This window comes from Sapajus apella, unplaced genomic scaffold (genome assembly GCF_009761245.1).
Source record: "Sapajus apella isolate SASKATOON/1434 unplaced genomic scaffold, GSC_monkey_1.0 scaffold64, whole genome shotgun sequence".
NCBI classification, from domain to species: domain Eukaryota; kingdom Metazoa; phylum Chordata; class Mammalia; order Primates; family Cebidae; genus Sapajus; species Sapajus apella.
Window position 1 is genome coordinate 7,464,041 of NW_022437004.1, and position 18,643 is coordinate 7,482,683.

Genomic DNA, 18,643 nt, shown 5'->3' on the forward strand with positions numbered 1-18,643 from the left:
GTGAAGCTTAAGCTTCAGGATGTCGCTTTAATAAGCCTTTCCTAGACCTTGTGTGCAGGTGAGGGGAGGACCCGAGCAATGTATTCCCATAGTCACATATTCATATAAAACTTGCAAAAGTAAGATTTATCTTCTTTTTATCAAACAGGGCTTCCAAAGTTGTATAGTTTTCAAGTCCCGCAAAACCTGAATCTGTCCCTGTACTTACTGCCTTTCTAAGTACTCTACTCTACTAATTCCTTTCTATGGCTTCTTCACACAGTCCTCACAGCAACCCTAAGAGGTGGGTATTATCTTCACTTCTGAGATGTGGAAATTGGGCAGCTCTACCATGGTTACCCCATGAGGGTGTGATGGGCAAGGACTAGCTCTCTGGTATTTAAGGGTAAGTCTGCAACTCCACTGAACACCAGGAATAGCCAAACCTAACTCTAGCTCGTGTTAATTAGGCATGTAGCCAGGCATGGTGGCACGTGCCTGTAATCCCAATACTTTGGAAGGCCAAGACGGGAGGATCTCTTGAGCCCAGGAGTTCAAGACCAGCCTTGGCAACATGGCAAGACCTTGTTCCTATGAAAGAGTTAAAAATTAGCCAGGTATGGTGGTGCATGCCTGTGTTCCTAGCTAGTTGCAAGGTTGAGGTGGGAGGATCTCTTGAGTGTAGGAATTTGAGGCTGCAATGAGCTATAATTGCACCACTGTATTCCAGCCTGGGCAATGGAGCAAGACCCTGTCTTAGGAAAAAAAAATTAGGTATGATCTTGGTAAATACTATAATTTCACCTGATGTAACTGTAATAGCAACAATTATATGATTGGCTGGTCTTTTAAAATAACCTGTGATTTGGGGAAGACATTTATTTTACAGGTTTTTTCCTGTCCCTATCCTCATTTCAAATTTTTGTTTGGTAAGATAGAAGGAAGTTTGGGAAAGGGGGAAAATTAAAAGGGCAAGGCCGAAGAGGGGAAAGGAGCAGAGTTGTCATCCTATGTTAAGAAAGATTCTCCTCGCCCCCTCCTCAGGTTCTTTTTCTTTCTTTTTGAAGAGTGCTTTGTCTCTTGGGAAGTTCCACTCTGGTTTCACCTATTCTCTGTATCTGCTCTATCCCCCAGGACTTCTATTCTACAGTCCCTGTTTCTAGTCTGACAGTCCTACAAGCCAAAGGGCAGAAAGGAATCTTTCCTGTAAACATCCTCTGGGCCACTCCCGGAAAAGGTGACCAGCAACCACTGTTTCCTGTCTTTATTCTGATTCTTGGAGCAAATAATACAATTTTCTATTCCTCTAAGATTTCTCGGGGCCAACAGGAGAACAGAACTGAAAATGTCATAGGACTGAAAATATCCTCCTATTGAGGATGCTGCTTTCTTTAGGTTCAGATTCTCCGCTTTAAAAACTCATTCTCACCCCTGGCTTCCATATAGATACTGGGGATATGCACTGTGCCTGGCACTTAGGAAATGCTGCTAACTGATGCCCACCTCCTTAGAGAGGTGCTGCCATTAACCCAAAGATGATGCCTCCCTAGTTTCATGTCCCCCTTCCACACTGCCCAGGGTTTTCTGTCTTGATTTCCTTATTTCTGACTGCAGTGCCATTATCACCCAGCTGGTCAAATCCCAAGGTCACCATGCCCACCCTTTGCTTCCCTCAGACCTCATTCATCACCAAGTGCCATGTGTTTTCCTTCCCATTCATGCCCAAACTCATTCTCTGTTTTCCATTTCAAGGCCCTGCTCATTTTGGGTCTGGGACATTACAATTGCTTCCTGGCTGGGTTCCCTGCCTTTAGAGCTGCTCCCTGCTGAAGGTGGATTTGTCAGGTAGCTAATAAATCTTAAGCTGCAGGACAGATGCTTGTACTTAATTTTGTATCTTGTGACTTCATATTCTCGATCTGCCCCAACCCCCTATCCATTTTGCATTCAGCTGCCAGACTAATCCTTTTTACAATAGGTTTTATTTTTTGAGCAGTTTTAGGTTCACAGCAATACTGGGCAGAAAGTACAAAGAGTTCCTGTGTGTCTCCGGCCCCCAGACACACACAGCCTCTCCGATTATCAGCATCCTGCATCAGTACATTTGTTTCAGTCAATGAACCTACATTGACACATCATTATCTCCAGAGTCCGTAGTTTACATTGAGTTTAATCTTTTGAAAATACTATTCTTTTAACTGGGCATGATGGCTCCTGCCTGTACTCTCAGTACTTTGAGAGGCTGAGGCGAGTGGATCACGTGATATCAGGAGTTCGAGACCAGCCTGACCAACATGGTAAAACTCCATCTCTACTAAAAATACAAAAAATAGCCAGGTGTAGTGGTGGGTGCCTGTAATCCCAGCTACTTGAGAGGCTGAGGCAGAAGAATGTCTTGATCCCAGGAGGCAGAGGTGCAGTGAGCCAAGATTGTGCCATTGCACTCCAGCCTGGGCAATAGAGAAAAACTCCATCTCAAAAAAAATTCTTTTTAATTAAAAAAAAAATACTATTCTTTTATATCAGTAGTCTGCTTTAAAACTTAAAATGCTGACCATCAGGAAATATTTCAGAATTCAAGGAAAAAATTAAAAACATAAAATAAAATTTTGCCCATATCTCCAAAGTCTTGGATATTCAAGGCTTTCCATGATCTTCCCCAACTTTCAACCTGATTTCTCAAGAGTCATCTGTGCATGCCCTTCACAGGGGGTGCTCTTCACCAACTCCTGCCTGCCATCCCCATTGTCACATCCATGGCTTTGCTATACATAAAATCTGATTAAATTCAACTCCACAAAAATGTGCCATGAGCTAATCTAGCATGTCTATCTGCTTCCATTCTGACCATGACAAACCCACCCAGTTTACCATGCCAGTCCATAAGCCCCTCCTGGCTGCAGTCCTGTTTGCCTCAATAGCAGCAGTTTGTAGCTTGAGCGGGTTGAAGTGGACCAGTATGACTTTTAAAAACAATAATAAAGTACAACATCTATTGTCAATTTTTTATTCTGCCAAATAAGAACTTTAAAAAACGCACCATCACAGTATCTTCTTTTAAAAAAGACATTTACTCATCAAAAAGCATGAAGCGAGTAATATCAGAACTGGGAGTTCTTTAACTGTAATTCACTTAGCTTTAGGAAGAAAATACATTTTTTAAAAAATTGTAGGACTGTCTGAGTTAGTGAAAACTGTTCAGACGGGCATTTGGGAGTGATTCTACAGCGCTCTGATCTCCACTACCTGTTTCGCATTTAATCACAAGCTGCCTTGGGGCACATTTTGCATTGCTGACTCTCTATTTAACTTTTTCTGCACATATGTTATTTCCCCAACTGGAAGGTAAGCTTTATAAGGAATCTGTAAAAGAACTACACTCTTAACTCTCCAGAAAGGCTTTGCACATGGAAAATGTTCAATACATATTTGTTGAATGAATGAATCAACCTTTTCTAAGCCTGTGCTAACCAATAAATCTCCTCTTAATGGGATCTGAGCACCTCATCCTGAGGCAATGTCTCTCAACAGACTTCTTTAAAATGAGTTATCCGGTACAAATTGCTTTAGAGTGAAGCCTAAAAATAAGAATTTTTTAAACCCGATATGAAAAGTAAACAGTTTTTTCCTCAGGGCAGTAGCAAGCCCCAACAAGGAGAATCAAGACACAAACACACTTCTGTAATTTAATTGATCCTAGTTATTTTGGGCTTTGTGGGTAGGCATGCACACAGTGCGTGCTTCTGGCTTGACTTGACTGGATGGGGTGGTTGGCATTCTTTCTGGGGCTCTCACCCCTGTGCCTAAAGCCTCCACAATAACCATGTTGTGTCTTTCCCTCTCTCTACTCAGGTAACTTGGAAGGAAAGGTTAGGAAGCAGCTTAACGTCTGGCTAGCCAAGTCTTGGTTTTAGATTCCAGGGTTGACACACAGCAATTCAGAAAAGTGTCTTTTGGATTTAAAATGTTGTTTTCATTCAGGATCTAGAGTTATCTTCAAAAAATATAAATGAGATAAGGCCACATCCTTGCTTAAAACATTCATCAACTTTCAATTCAATTCCATTCAACGGCTATTGATTGAAGACCTACTGAATGCCGGGCACTGTTTTAGATGTTGGGGATATGTCAGTAAACAAAGTAGACAACATTTTCTGCCTTCCCGAAGCTTAGAGGGAGGTAGGAGTAAGGTGGGGGAGACAAACAAGAAACATAATGAATAAATAACATATCATTTCTGTGTTAGAAGGTAATAGATGCAATGGAAACTAATTGGAGCAAGGGGGTGTTGCAATTGAGACAGGACTGAAGGGGAGGCCTCGTTGAGAAGGTGGGTGTAGCAAAGGCCTGGAGGAGGTGAAAGGTATGGCCATGAGACCATTTGGGAGAAGAGGAAATGCCTTCCACATCATGACCTCACCCAGAACCCTCTCACCCCATGGGCCTCCCACACAGATCTCCAGCTGCCCCGGCAGTGTCCGTCCCACCTCTGGGCTTCGCACACTGTTTCATCCTCAGTACTGTATTCTCCTTCTTTGTCTCTTGACCAACCCTTCATCCTTCAAATCTCAATCTAAATGTTACCTCGCCAGGTGGGCTTTTTTTCTTTTTTTTCCTGCCCCTGTCCATCGTAACTTAGATGCCCTCCCAAAATTATGCTTAGAGCTCTCCCTTCAGATACTTAATAAATACTGTTTGAATGAATGAGCAAAGAAAGGGGCTCAAAGCAGGCATTGAGGACAGGGATTCTGACTAACTGATTTATCCCCAGTGCTGGGCACATTGCTGAATGTCTTTAGTAGACTTTATCTGCATAAATAAGCTCCATTATCAAGGATAAATAGAAGCTCCATTATCATGTTATGTCCTCGTTAAATTTAAGTGTAATAATATAGTATTATTTTATCATTTAGTATTTATTTTAGTGTTCCTCAAAAGGGACACTGATGTCATGAATGACACTTAAGATTTTTTAAAGGGGGGTAAAGCATTAAATTGTGTTATGGAGAATGAATTCCCTTCCTCCTTCACTTTTTCAGATGAAACAGGCCTTGCTTCATCATCCTTCCAGATGAAGCAGGACTTGGTTTCAGTCCTTGGCCCAAATTGGTCCTTTTAAGGAACATTTCCCGTCCAGTGACGGTGCCTTCCTATCTGAGATCAGCATGTCCTTCAGTTTACTCTGCCACTCGGTCAAATGAATTAAAACTAGATTTGTCCTGAGGGTTTGTTCATTAAGGTGTCATTGTATATCAAATTCCTAGTTATCTGGGATAATTAAAACATCCTTAAATTTTTCCCAAATTTATTTATACTTTTGGGAGTATCCCCTTATAGGGTTCGGGACACACTACCCCAAAATATGGCATCTTGGCACTTCAGAAAACCCCAGAAGCAGAAAGTTTACGTTCACCTTCCCCTCGCCCTTCTCCTAGAAGCAGGCTTTTTCCAGAGGTGCCCACCCTATAGCCAGGGGAAAGGAACGCCCCTATCTTTGAAGACACGGAGACACAGAGAAGAATCTGAACAAACAAGCCTTGCTAAGTTCCCCCCAGTTTATTAGCATTAGATCATGCAGCCTTTGTCTAATCATCTCCACAATCATCCACTTATTCATCAAACTTAGCATAAAAATGCACAGGTTTCTCTGTCTCTTTGGATCTTCATTTCCGAAGCTATGCCATATACAACTTATATATTAAATAAATTTATATGCTTTTCTTTTGTTAATCTGTCTTTTGTTATAGATGCCTCAGCCATGAACCCAGTGATGGGTGAGAAATTCTTCCTTCCTTACACTCCAAAGGTGTATTTTTATTGCTATTTGCTAAGGAAATGCCATAAGAATGATTTAACGATTTCAAATTGCCACCTCATTCAACATGCATTTTAGGTAACATAAAAATCATGCAATATGATTGAAACAAAAGAAATTAATTAGAACAAAGAGAAAAATACAAGCAAGGCAGTAAAGTGAAACAAGAAATAAAACCACTCACTACATGGAAATTCCAACCGTAAAGACTCATGTAGTTTCTAACGGGGATCATAAATTTAGCTCTGAGCAATGAAGAAAACAGACCAGTTATAGGATTCATGAGGATTCATGATGTTTTATAAGATACATACCAAGGGCTCAGGAGCCTTGAGACCTGAAAGACGTTTCTCCCATGTCTTCAAAAGGGACACTGATGTCATGAATAACACTTAAAGTAGATGAGTTTCCAATAGCTGATTTTTATAGTGTCAATCAAGGAGCCTTTAACTTAGGGCCTAATGCCTAAATGAGGTTCATTAAAATTCAGTTCTCTAAAGGAATGACATGATGCAGTTCAGAAATGAAGTTCTTTAATTATCTGACTTGATCCACAGATAAAGTTTAAAATATCTAAAAGAAGGCCAAGTGTGGTGGCTTACACTTGTAATGCCAGCACTTTGGGAGGTCAAGGTGGGAAAATTACTTGAACTCAGGAATTTAAGACCAGCCTGGGCAACATAGGGAGACCTTCTCTCTATGAAAAACATAAAAATTAGCTGGGCATGGTGGCTCATGCCTGTGGTCCCAGCTACTCAGGAGGCTGAGGCAGGAGGATTGCATGAGCCCAAGAGGCTGAGGCTGCAGTGAGCTGTGATCACTGCCACTTCACTCCAGCCTGAGAGACAGAGCGAGACTCCAAAAAGAAAGAAAGAAAGAGAGGAAGGAAGGAAGGAAGGAAGGAAGGAAGGAAGGAAGGAAGGAAGGGAGGGAGGGAGGGAGGGAGGGAGGGAGGGAGGGAGGAAGGAAGAAAGGAAGGAAGGGAGGAAGAAAGGAGGGAAGGAAGGAAGGGAAAGAAAAGATGGACTGTATCTCTCCCTAAATGTTGTCTTCTGCAGTCAAACTTCCATAAGAATTAAGCAACAGAGAAGTCAAGGATAAATCGCCTGGCAGGTACCTAACAGCTGAAACTCTATACATCTGATTAGATGCAGATCTACACCTAAGAACTTGGCATCCACTTGTGAAAGTGAAGGTTCCTAACCAGGCCAGGTGCTTGTACAGACCTACATCCTCAAAGAGGCAGACTATGGTGTAACCATTGGTAGCAGTCAGATTTCCTTCAGGAAATAGTTCATGTTTGCTGTAACATGACAACAGATGAACAGCCAAGGCCCCGTGGAGTGGCCATGGTGTGGGACATAGATAACAACCCTCCCACCAACATTAGATACTGCACAGTTAGTTTTCTGTTATCCTGTTTTGGTTTTTCATGTATACCTCCCCACTCATTAGAGTAGTTAATTGAGAATTGACTGTTAAAAATGAAATCAACCTGCAGAGAAAAAGTCATGTTGGATTAATCTCTGGGGCCCTAGGCTGTTGGCTTCATGTTTAATTTGGATGCTTCCCAATCCAGTCTTGTGTAGGTCACCCCATATAGCTTCCTCCATCAGCAGGATGATTTTGTGTTTTAGAAAACATGTACACTTGGTAAACTGTCAAAGTGAGTTGTACGTGAGGTATGTGTTACTCAGAGGGAGAAAATATTTTCAGCACTACTTGAAGTCTTTATACCTGACAATGCATTAAGAATTCAACACAGTAATCTTATTGTTTTAGCTGTTGCTTTTACCATTACTCATGCAGCATGACTGGGAAAAAAAAAATTAATGATCCCCCCACCCCCACAGTGTTTGGTTTGTGTGTGAGTTTTAAAAAAAATCTTTTGGTTTGGGATGAATGCGTCGAACAATCCACCATCTGGTGTACAAATATTTTTATAGACACGGTTCCAAATACCACAAAATCACTGCCATGGCTCAGGTTCTGTGAATCTTTTTCTGAGGCAGACTTTTTATTAAATGTGATTATTCTTGAACTATGAGACTCTCTGCAGGAGCATTAAGATTTAGCCTTGAAAACAAAACCCTTCATGTTGACCAGTATTTTTAAAAAGATGGAATGAACTCTCCCCAGAGCTAATTTCAAGGAGGACAAAAAAGAATTTTGTTTTTGTATTTGCTTTTTTGTTTACATACTAAGCGTATACAAACTGAATCAGTGACAACTTCTGTTACATTCCTGCTGTAATCCTGGCTGGTGGAAGAAGATAAGATACCAGTAAGCTCTGTGGGCATCAAGTTTCAGCCCTGTCAGGTGTAATCAGAACTCTGTTCTTAAAGCGAAGGCCTCCACTCCACCTCCTCAGGCAGAGGACACTTCATTCCCCAGCCCCAGGCACTAAGAAGAAAAGGAAGGATCCCTCCCACAAGAGCAAAATAAAACAAAATAGCATCACTGGGTTTGTGTGTTCCCTTTAACTCTTTATGCCCTGGAATTAATGCAAAGTGGTCTGTATTTAATATCGAATTCCCTCCTCTCAGGTAATGACAAGAGATTTTTAGAAGTCACGGATTGTAGTTTTAGAAAATTAAGATTCCCTCTTAACCCAATGTAAAGAAGATGGATGAGTCTGTGCATTTGATGGGATTCCTAGGTAGGTCAGCACCATGTCATGAAGACGTTTTCTGAGCTAGCGGTTTTGCTCAAAACGTCACTCAAACTTTTAAAGCATGGAGAAAAATTACTTGTCAGTGAATGTACTACTCAGAGCAAATTAGAATTTGCATTGCTGGATTTCCTTTCAAAGTTAAAAACAAGGGTAAACAGAACCAAAACCCTGTTTGGGGGAAGGTAGTGATCTGGGGAGAGAATGATGGCCTATCGTGGGAGCTTCCAGCTTTGCTGGTGGAACTCATTGGAATGGCCCTGAAAATCATCACAAGCTCAGACATAGTTCTTTATTGGCAAAACTATCCTAAAATGACTGGACTCTGATGCAGCTGCCTCGGGAGGAGTGAGAGAAGAGTCCCACTTCAGCAATCAGCAAACTAAGGTACCGTGGAAATTGAGCAGCCGGGCCAGGGTCACCAAAAGTCAGTGGTGAGAAGGAGATCGGCCCAAAAGAGCTGAGGAAGTGTAAAGTCCGGCGATAAGGCGATTAACTTGAGGAAATTAAAACCCTGTAGTGTGGGAAAGAACAATTAGCTAAGACAGAGGGGCAGGAAGGAATACAGAATGAATTACAATCAGAGGAAACTAGCCAGCAACAAAAGAGATGAACTGGCGGGGGCGGGGCGAGAGGGACGGGAGAAGTGACTTAAGAATGCTGGCTTCTCCGAGTTCCATTCCCTCCTTATTGTTAGGTCCCGTCGCCGCGCTCATAATTTAACCCTTTCATGCCTTGGAGTGTCTAACTCCAAGGCAGCTATCTTTATTCATGAAGCTCTTTGAGATTGTGCCACGAATATGATGAATTCCAGATAAGAATGATTGCATAATTTGTTAGAAAAAGCTAACCCTCCAAAAAAGACAGAAGGTTAAGCTTCTATAAATTAGCAAAATATTTCCATCAGAAACGTGAGAAGAAACACGTAAAGCACCAGTATCAGCAAGTGCGGATGGTTTAAGACCAAGAAGAAAGTGTTCATGAAAATGAAATAGTTTAAAGGAAAACATGTAAAAGTGTTTAAAAACAATTTTGATGACTATTGAGATGACTGCAGGGGATGAAATGTCCTATAATAGAAAATGATAGAAAAAAGTATGACTGTTTTACAAAAATAAGAATTTGCTTATTTTAAAAATCTATGAGTTTGTCACACATGATTTTTGGGCACAAGAGAAGATGTGCTATAAGCCCCAAATTAAATTCTCTCTTACTTCATTCCTAAAAATCAACAGGCAAAAAGCTAATATCTTCTTTAACCAACCAAGATACTAAAATCATGGAGAAAAAGGCAAAAAAAGATAGATCACAGCAGCAAAGAGTCATTCAAAAGAAGGGGGAGAGTAGATTACGTAGAATGAAGTGGAATCAAGATGCTAAGTAGGATGAGAAAAAGAAGATACTATTACAAAGGGTTGATTGAGGAAACAAAGTGGGTAATAAGGCAAATTAAAGATTCTTATAAATCCTGTGTCCAGGAAATGAATTAACTGCTCAGACTAATAAATGAAGAAGCGTCACACACAAGAGAATAATTAAGTCACCATGGGAAAATGGAAGCCTCCTGGTTTATAAAGTCAGCACACTTAAAAAGAAGAAAAGGGTGGGGGCATTTGAAACAAAACTAAGAGGCTTTAAAAGTGAACTGAAAAAAAATGTGAAGTAGACAGTGATGGAAGACAGCCTTAGAAAATGCCTCAATGATACAAGATTCTTTAAATATCTTAAAGTGATTGTGGATAAGGAGGAGCATCCAAGAACTTGAAACATTAAACTCAGTTTTATTTTAGTTTATTTAGTTTAAGTTTTTGGTCTTGCCTCCATGAGTCCAATAAAATGTACCAGAAGTGGAAACAGTGTCAGAGAGAGATAAATCAAGAGCAATGAGGAATTCCCTTCCAATAAATTAAGATAACTCAAGAAAAGACAACTCCTGAGTGGGAAGAAAAAGCTGCAGAGATTAATACTGCCTTCAGGCAGCATTTGGATGACTCCTAGGAATCACAGAGATCCTGGGGAAAGCAGAGCCAAGTAAATCTAGTACCTTAAAAAAAAAAATGGACTAAGGAGGAAGCAGAAAATTGCTAGCCTTGCAACTTGGGAGCAATTGAAATATTTAAAGTATAAATAAAGCAATCAAGGTGGAATTACCAAATACCTAGAAATATATGAGTTCAGCAGATGAAACAATCAAACTTTAGGGAAAGTGACCTCTTGAATAAAATTCTTATAGAATTTTTTAGACTTTTGAATTTTGGCCACTATACTAGAATTTGTAGAGAAGATAAATAAATGGACATCTATTAGCAACATCATCATATTCTGCAAATGGCATTTGTTAACCAACATCATAGACTACAGACTGATAAGGAAGGATTGGGGCAGATTAAACAGTCCTCATGCCCTTGAGATGCTGACATCAGCATAGATGCAAAAGTACCCATAAGCTTGGGCATCCAATGACTGGAAAGCTAGTGGCATCTGTCACACATGCATTGTATAATTGCAATGCATTGTATGCATGAACAAGAGAATCTCGATCTCAGATTCATTTCAACAAATAAGTCACCACAGAAATAGGACCTATGAGGAAATCCTTAAAGAGGAGTTGGAATGCATGGTTTGCTGGGCAGGCAGGATATTTCTGATACAGGAAGAGCCTCTGAGAAAGCCCACAGCCAGGAGTGGGAAATGAGGCTGAGGAGTCATGAACAGGGCTGAGAGAGCATAATATTGGTAAGAAGTGATGGGAAAAGATTAGGTAGACTAGAGTAGGAGACAGATTTGAGCCTGGGCTTTGGAGTGAGACAGCCTGTTTGAAGCCTAGCTCCGTAGTGGTATAATCTTCCCCCTGCCCACCCCCACCACAACCTCTCTGTACGTTGGTCTCTTCATTTCAAAGTTGGAATTTTAATAAACTTACCTTAAGGATTGTGCTAAGAGTTAAGTGAGATGTTCTATGTTCAAGCACTCAGACAAATCAGAACTCCAATATTAGCTGTTGCTGTGCATGAATTGTACACTAAGAATGAGAACACCTGCCTTCCTAACTTCCTTGGGGTCATCTCCGTCAACTTTCTGCTGCCTTTTCAAACCTTTTACACTTAGATTCTAAATTTCTATACAAATAGTGCAGAAAATTTATGTAATAGGCCTAAAAACATTAATTTTAAAGATAGAATTGTTCATAGAGAGGACTATCCTTTGTTTAGCAAGAGACCAAAGCTAACTTACTTTGAAAGTATCAAGAATTGAAAGCTATTACATGCCTGTAATCCCCACACTTTGGGAGGCCAAGGTGACCAGATCACTTGAGACCAGGAGTTTGAGACCAGCTGGCCAACATGGTGAAACCTCGTCTCTACTAAATCTACAAAAATTAGCCATAAATGTTCGTGCATGCCTATAATCCCAGACTACTCCGGAATCTGAGGCATAAGAATTGCTTGAACCCCAGTGGCAAAGGTTGTAGTGAGCAAAGATCACACTACTATATTCCAGCCTGGGTGACAGAGGGAGACTTTGTTTCAAAAAATGAAAAAAATAAAAAATAAAATAGAATTGAAGCCTGAATAAAAAAAGAATGAGATCATGTCCTCTGCAGAAACATGGAACTGGAAACCATCATCCTCAGTAAACTAATGCAGAAACAGAAAAACAAATCCTGCATGTTGTCACTTATAAGTAGGAGCTAAATGATGAGAACTCATGGACACAAAGAAGAGAACAACAGACACTGGGCCTCCCTGAGGGTAGAAGGTAGGAAGAGGAAGAAGATGAACAAAAATTGTTGGCCAGGCACAGTGGCTCATGCCTGTAATCCCAACACTTTGGGAAGCCAAGGTGGGCAGATCACAAGGTCAAGAGTTCAAGACCAGCCTGGCCAACATGGTAAAACCCCTTCTCTGTTAAAAATACAAAAATTAGCTGGGTGTGGTGGCACACATCTGTAATTCCAGCTACTTGGGAGGCTGAGGCAGGAGAATCGCTTGAACCCAGGAGGTGGAGGTTGCAGTGACCCTAGATTACACCACTGCACTCCAGCCTGAGTGACAAAGCAAGACTTCATCTCAGAAAAAAAAAAAAATTATTATTGGGTACTAGGCTTAGTACCTGGGTGACAAATAATCTGTGACACGAGCTTACCTATATAACAAACCTGCACATGTACCCCTGAACCTAAAATAAAAGTTTAAAAAAAAAAAAAAAAAAGAATTGAAGCTGAAAGCCAGAAGAGCAGGGAGAAAGAGGAGCTCAGGGCCAGTGAAACGAGGTGAAAATGTTGTCAGGGAACTCTTTTTTTTTTTTTTTTTTATGGATGAATGTTGATTTACTAGGATTAGTATTAGTATACTCCTACATTGTTAAATAATATACCACTTTTTTTTTTTTAAGAAAGAGAGAAAGAAAGAATAAAAAAAAAGAAAAAGAAAAAAAAAGAATGAAGGAGAGGAAGAAAGAGGAAGAGGAAGAGGGAGAGAACAGGGGTGTTGCTTTATTGCCTGGGCTAGAATGCAGTCTAAAAATGGGTTTGCCTGTAACTGTGTTTAATAATAGAGACATGAAAAAAAATGAGGGAAGAAAATAATGAACAAGCAGCCAACCAATATTTCATTTAAACCTACAAATAGGTGTGATGTGGTACTGATAAGAGTGTATATTTTGTGTACTTAAAGTGGAGAGTTCTATAAATGTTAATTAAGTCTACTTGTTCTGGATCTGAGTTCAAGTCCTGGATATCGATGTTAACTTTCTGTCTCATTGATCTGTCTAATATTGATGTTGAAGTCTCCCACTATTATTGTGTGGGAGTCCAAGTCTCTTGATAAGTCTTATATATCTGGGTATTCCTGTATTGGGTGCGTATATATCTAGGATCTTTAGCTCTTCTTGTTACATTGATCCTTTTATTATGTAATATCCTTCTTTGCTTCTTTTGATCTTTGTTGCTTTAAAGTCTATTTTATCAGCAAAAATTGCAACGCCTGCTTTCTATTTATTTATTTTTGCTCTCCATTTGGTTGGTAAATTTTTCTCCATCCCTTTGAGTATTTGTGTATCCTTGCATGTGAGATGGGTCTGGATGTAGCATACCAATGGGTCTTGGCCTTTTTTGCCTGTCTGTGTCTTTGGATTGGGGGATTTAGTCGATTTAAATTTAGAATTAATAACAATATATGTGAGTTTGATACTGCCATTTAATGTTAGCTGGCTGTTTTGCCCATTAGTTGATGCAAGTTCTTTTTTTTTTTTTTTTTGGGACGGAGTTTCGGTCTTGTTACCCAGGCTGGAGTGCAATGGCGCGATCTCGGCTCACCGCAACCTCCGCCTCCTGGGTTCAGGCAATTCTCCAGCCTCAGCCTCCTGAGTAGCTGGGATTACAGGCACGCGTTACCATGCCCAGCTAATTTTTTGTATTTTTAGTAGAGACGGGGTTTCACCATGTTGACCAGGATGGCCTCGATCTCTTGACCCCATGATCCACCCGCCTTGGCCTCCCAAAGTGCTGGGATTACAGGCTTGAGCCACCGCGACTGGCGATGCAAGTTCTTAATTATGTTGATGTTCTTTATTTTTTGGTATTTTTTAGAAAGGCTGATACTGGTTGTTCCTTTCTATTTGTAGTGGTTCTTTCAGAAGCTCTTGTAAAGCAGGCCTGGTGGTGATGAAATCTCTGAGTGCTTGCTTGTTCACAAAAGATTTTATTTTTCCTTTGCTTATGAAGCTTAGTTTGGCTGGATGCAAAATTCTGGGTTGAAAGTTCTTTTCTTTAAGGATGTTGAATGTTGGCCCCCACTCTCTTCTGTCTTGTAGGGTTTCTACTGAGAGATCTGCTGTGAGTCTGATAGGCTTCCCTTTATGGGTAACCTGACCTTTCTCTCTGGCTGCCCTCAGTATTTTCTCTTTCATTTCAACCCTGGTGAATCTGGCGATTATGTGCCTTGAGGTTGGTCTTCTTGAGGAATATCTTTGTGGTGATCTCTGTAATACCTGGAGTTGAATATTGTCCTGCCTTGCTAGGTTGGGAAAGTTTTCCTGAATAATATCCTGAAGCATATTTTCCAGCTTGGATTGATTCTCTTCGTCACATTCAGGTACACCTATCAAACATAGATTAGGTCTTTTCACATAGTCCCATATTTCTTGGAGACTTTGCTCATTCTTTTTTATCCTTTTTTCTCTAATCTTGTCTTTTTGTTTTATTTCATTAAGTTGGTCTTCGACCTCTGATATCTTTTCTTCTGCTTGATCAATTCGGCTGTTAAAACTTGTGCGTAGTTCGCGAAGTTCTCGTGTTGTTTTTCAGCTCCATTAATTCACTTATATTCCTCTCTAAATTGTGTGTTATTGTTAACATTTCATCAAACCTTTTTTCAAAGTTCTAAGTTTCTTTGCATTGGGTTAGAACAAGTTCTTTTAATTCCCAGAAGTTTCTTATCATCCACTTTGTAAAGCCTGCTTCTGCTAATGGAACACAGTCTTTCTCCATCAGGCCTTGTTCTGTTGCTGATGAGGAACTGTGATCCCCTGTAGAGGGAGACGCGTTCTGATTTTGGGTATTCTCAGCCTTTTTAGGCTGGTTTCTTCCCTTCGTTATAGATTTATCCATCTGTGGTCTTTATAATTACCGTCTTTATAGTTGGGTTTCTGAATAGACGTCCAACTTGTTGATTCCCGGCGCTAAAATCTGAGCAGCCCACTGCGCCGGCCAAAACGGCGGCTTTAAGATTGATGGTGTTTTTCTGACTCTGCACCAAGAACCACCGCACCAAGGCAGCAGCAAAACCGCCTCGCCGGCCACAAGAGTCTCGTTGGCAACCCGTGGGGCTCCTCTACTGGGAATCTCCTGGTGCGTGAGCAACAAAAATTGATCTGAAAGTGTGGCGTCCTCTCGTTCTCAGCGCTTTCACTGGGAGCTACAATCCCGAGCTGCTAGTGGTCAGCCATCTTGGATCTCTCTTGTCAGCCAACAAGCTTATTAAAGGGAACTCTTTAAAGAGAGCTGGTAAGTGGTTAAGAGTGACTGGGTGAGTTTTAAACGCAGAGATGTCCCGTATTTGGTTTTAAGTTATTGGCTGTATAGTATTGTAATTTGATGTAATTCCCATCCTATATCAAATTATGTTTCCATAATTAAGAGAGTCCACTAAAGTGATTTCTCCTGAGCAAAGAAAGTCTGCTCTGTGTTCTGATATACATTTTTAAGCACCTCTTAGTCTGTCACCCGAAAGTGTCAGATGGATTCCACCTACTAATGGCCAGTTATTCTATGAGATGATCTCAAAGATTATAGAATGGATAATAAAGGGAGTAGCAAAAGCCTGTCATACAACAAATACTTGAAGAACTACCAGGTGTCTGTTTAATAAAGGATATCACCCTGAATGGCCATGAGGTGTACGTGAATCACCTTGGAGAGAGGAGCTCCTGTGCAAATGTCCTGTTCAAGCTCTTAGTTCTGAACTGCCTTTTTTGGACCCATTCTTTCTGTTTCTCCTCTACTTTTGACCCTCTGAGCTGGCAAGTTTGATGTCCTTCTTCTGTTCCCTATTCTAGGTCTGGGCTTGATGTTCACCAATTTTCCCTTAGCTCCAACTGTGGCTCCTCTCAGCGGACCCTGATCCTGCTCTCTGCAGGGCTGGTCTGCCCATCACAGGTAAACATCCCTGAGCATAAGTAAACTGTGGGGCCTTTCAACTGGAGCTTCGCTCCTGTGCGTGGAACACCTGGCACTTGAATTAGACATTGGAAAGGCATAAGCTGACATTGTTCTTCCTTCAAATATTTGGAAGATGCAGTTTCCTTATTCTCTATGGCCTCGAAGCAGAGAATGAGGAATATGGGGCACTAAAAGGACAGAGTGTAACTTAAAATAAAAAGGCTCTTGATAGCAGCCAGAGCTACCACAGCTGTCATTTCCTCCTTGCTGAAAGGGCTCCAGCAAAGGCTGGATAACCATCAAGTGGCAATGCTCTGGGAATGTTTGCAAAGAGAGCCATGCATCCTACAGGTCCTTTTACGAGAGGGTTTACAGGTTCCTTCAGCACTGAGCTTCTCAGATTCTAAACTTTTATAATTCTTTGAGTTAAAAAAGAGAAAGATGGGGCTGGGTATGGTGGCTTATGCCTGTAATCCCCAGCCCTTTGGGAGGCCAAGGCGGGTGGATCACATGAGGTCAGGAGTTCAATACCCACCTGGCCAATATGGTGAAACCCCATCTCTATTAAAAATACAAAAATTAGCTGGGCTTGGTGGGGTGCGCCTGTAATCCCAGCCATTCGGGAGGCTGAGACAGGAGAATTGCCTGAACCCAGGAGGCGGAGGTTGCAGTGAGTCGAGATCGCACCACTGCATTCCAGCCTGGGCGACAGAGCAAGACTCCCTCTAAAAAAAAGAAGTCGGATGCTTGACTAGAAGGGGCAAATCAGAGTGAGAATCACTGAGGGGTCATTCACGTGTGGTTGTTGCCAAGAGGGAAATTAAAAACTGAGAAGCAGGAGAGTTAAAATCTAAGTTGGGAGAGGGGAACCTCAGATCCCTTCTGAGGATATGGTTAAACTGTCTGTGTTTTCTGTGCCAAGTAGAGCAGCTTAGACCTAAAGAATGTTAGCAATTTTCGTCCTTCCCACACAGCTACTTTATAATAATTAGGTTTACTACTTTTTTTCACAAGCTATTACTGTAATTATTTTAATTAAGTTGTTCATGCACTCGAGTTGTTTACAAGCACTTTTCTTTTTATAGCACATCAATAAACAGCAGAGGGAAACTACCACCTTGGAGGGAGCCAGGCAGTTTCTGCTGGGCGGGCCAGGCCCAGAGCATGGAAGCAGCTTCTTCCATCCCACACTGGAAACCACCCAGCACCCCCGGCCCTCCTTAGAGAGGAGCCAGACTCCCTTCCCCAGGAAGACACTATAGTCCTATCTGTGTCCTCCGTGGTCATTGCCCCTCAGTCACAGTAAGGAAGAACAAATTACCTGTTTTCTGCATGTTCCTCTGACATAAACCACCACAGAGTAAATATGAAAGGTTCTGGATGATCTGGTGTCAGCTTTTATTAAATTCCACATACTTGGCATTTCATAGCTATCTGGGTTGACTCCTGGTTCCATCCTTTACTAGTTGTGTGACCTTGAAAAAGTGACTTACCTCCTCATATTCTCAGTTTCCCTATCTGTCACGTGAAGGTGAAAGCACCAAACTGGTAGAGTTATTTTGAGAATTCTATGAGTTCTGAGTGGGAGGGCACTAAGCCGTTGCCGGTGAGAGTGGTTTTTCCATCGCGGTCTCCTTCAGTCCCTCTTGGCTTCTCTCCTTCCCCTCCTGCTTCTAGTCTAGGCTTCTAGCAATTTTGACACAATAAAAGTGGGATTCCTTCATTCCTGACTTCAGGGCTTTTTCTTACTTCATTATTGCATGATTGTTCTTAAGCCTGTTCTTTATATAAAACAAAAAAGAGAAAGTGAAATAGAGAAACTGATTTGAAGGAATTGGCACTATTTGATTCCTCCTGTTAGGACATCTGAATACCCCAGGCTCCTGTTCTTGAGGCTGCTGTATCATATTCTTAAAAGCTATGTACACATTCTGCTTTGAGTTTGTCCCTCAGCCTCATTCTTCATCACTTACTTGCTGGGGCCCTCCCGCCCCACGGGAAGGTGAGCTCAGGCTTCGCTAGGGGCTCAGAAGAAAAGACACGACAAAGTCCTGCTTTTATTTTTCTTGTCTAAAATCATGTTTTGCACTATTCTTTGAACAAAAATCAGGACGCCAGAGATGCCCTGTTACTTTTCTTCCAGCAAGTTTCTAATTTGCTGAGGAATAAACTTGTAATGAAAAGAAACCAAAACTCACTAAGGCAGCTCTTCCCTCACAATCATTCCTCAAGGCAGGGGCTCCTTAAAGCAGATCCCAAGAACCCCAGCCTTTCTGTGAAATAGGACTGCTAACTCACCACCTGTTAAATGTGATTTTTAAAAATATGCTTTTGGGCCAGGTGCGGTGGCTCACATTTGTAATCCCAGCACTTTAAGAGGCTGAGGTGGGTGGATCACGAGGTCAGGAGTTTGAGACCAGCCTGATCAACATGGTGAAACCCTGTCTCAACTAAAAATACAAAAAAAAAAAAAAAAAAAAAAAGCCAGGTAAGATGACAGACACCTATAATCCCAGCT

The 18,643-nt window shown here is 41.3% G+C and overlaps 1 long non-coding RNA gene across 1 annotated transcript in view; it reads left to right on the top strand.

Moving 5' to 3' along the window:
- Window positions 1-17,506, top strand: part of LOC116529985 — a 78,509-nt gene extending 61,003 nt beyond the window's left edge. The window contains exons 3-4 of the long non-coding RNA XR_004259770.1: window positions 16,023-16,122; window positions 17,211-17,506. This is a non-coding gene — a long non-coding RNA (uncharacterized LOC116529985). The remainder of the gene's footprint in view (window positions 1-16,022; window positions 16,123-17,210) is intronic.
- Window positions 17,507-18,643: the final 1,137 nt, after the last annotated feature.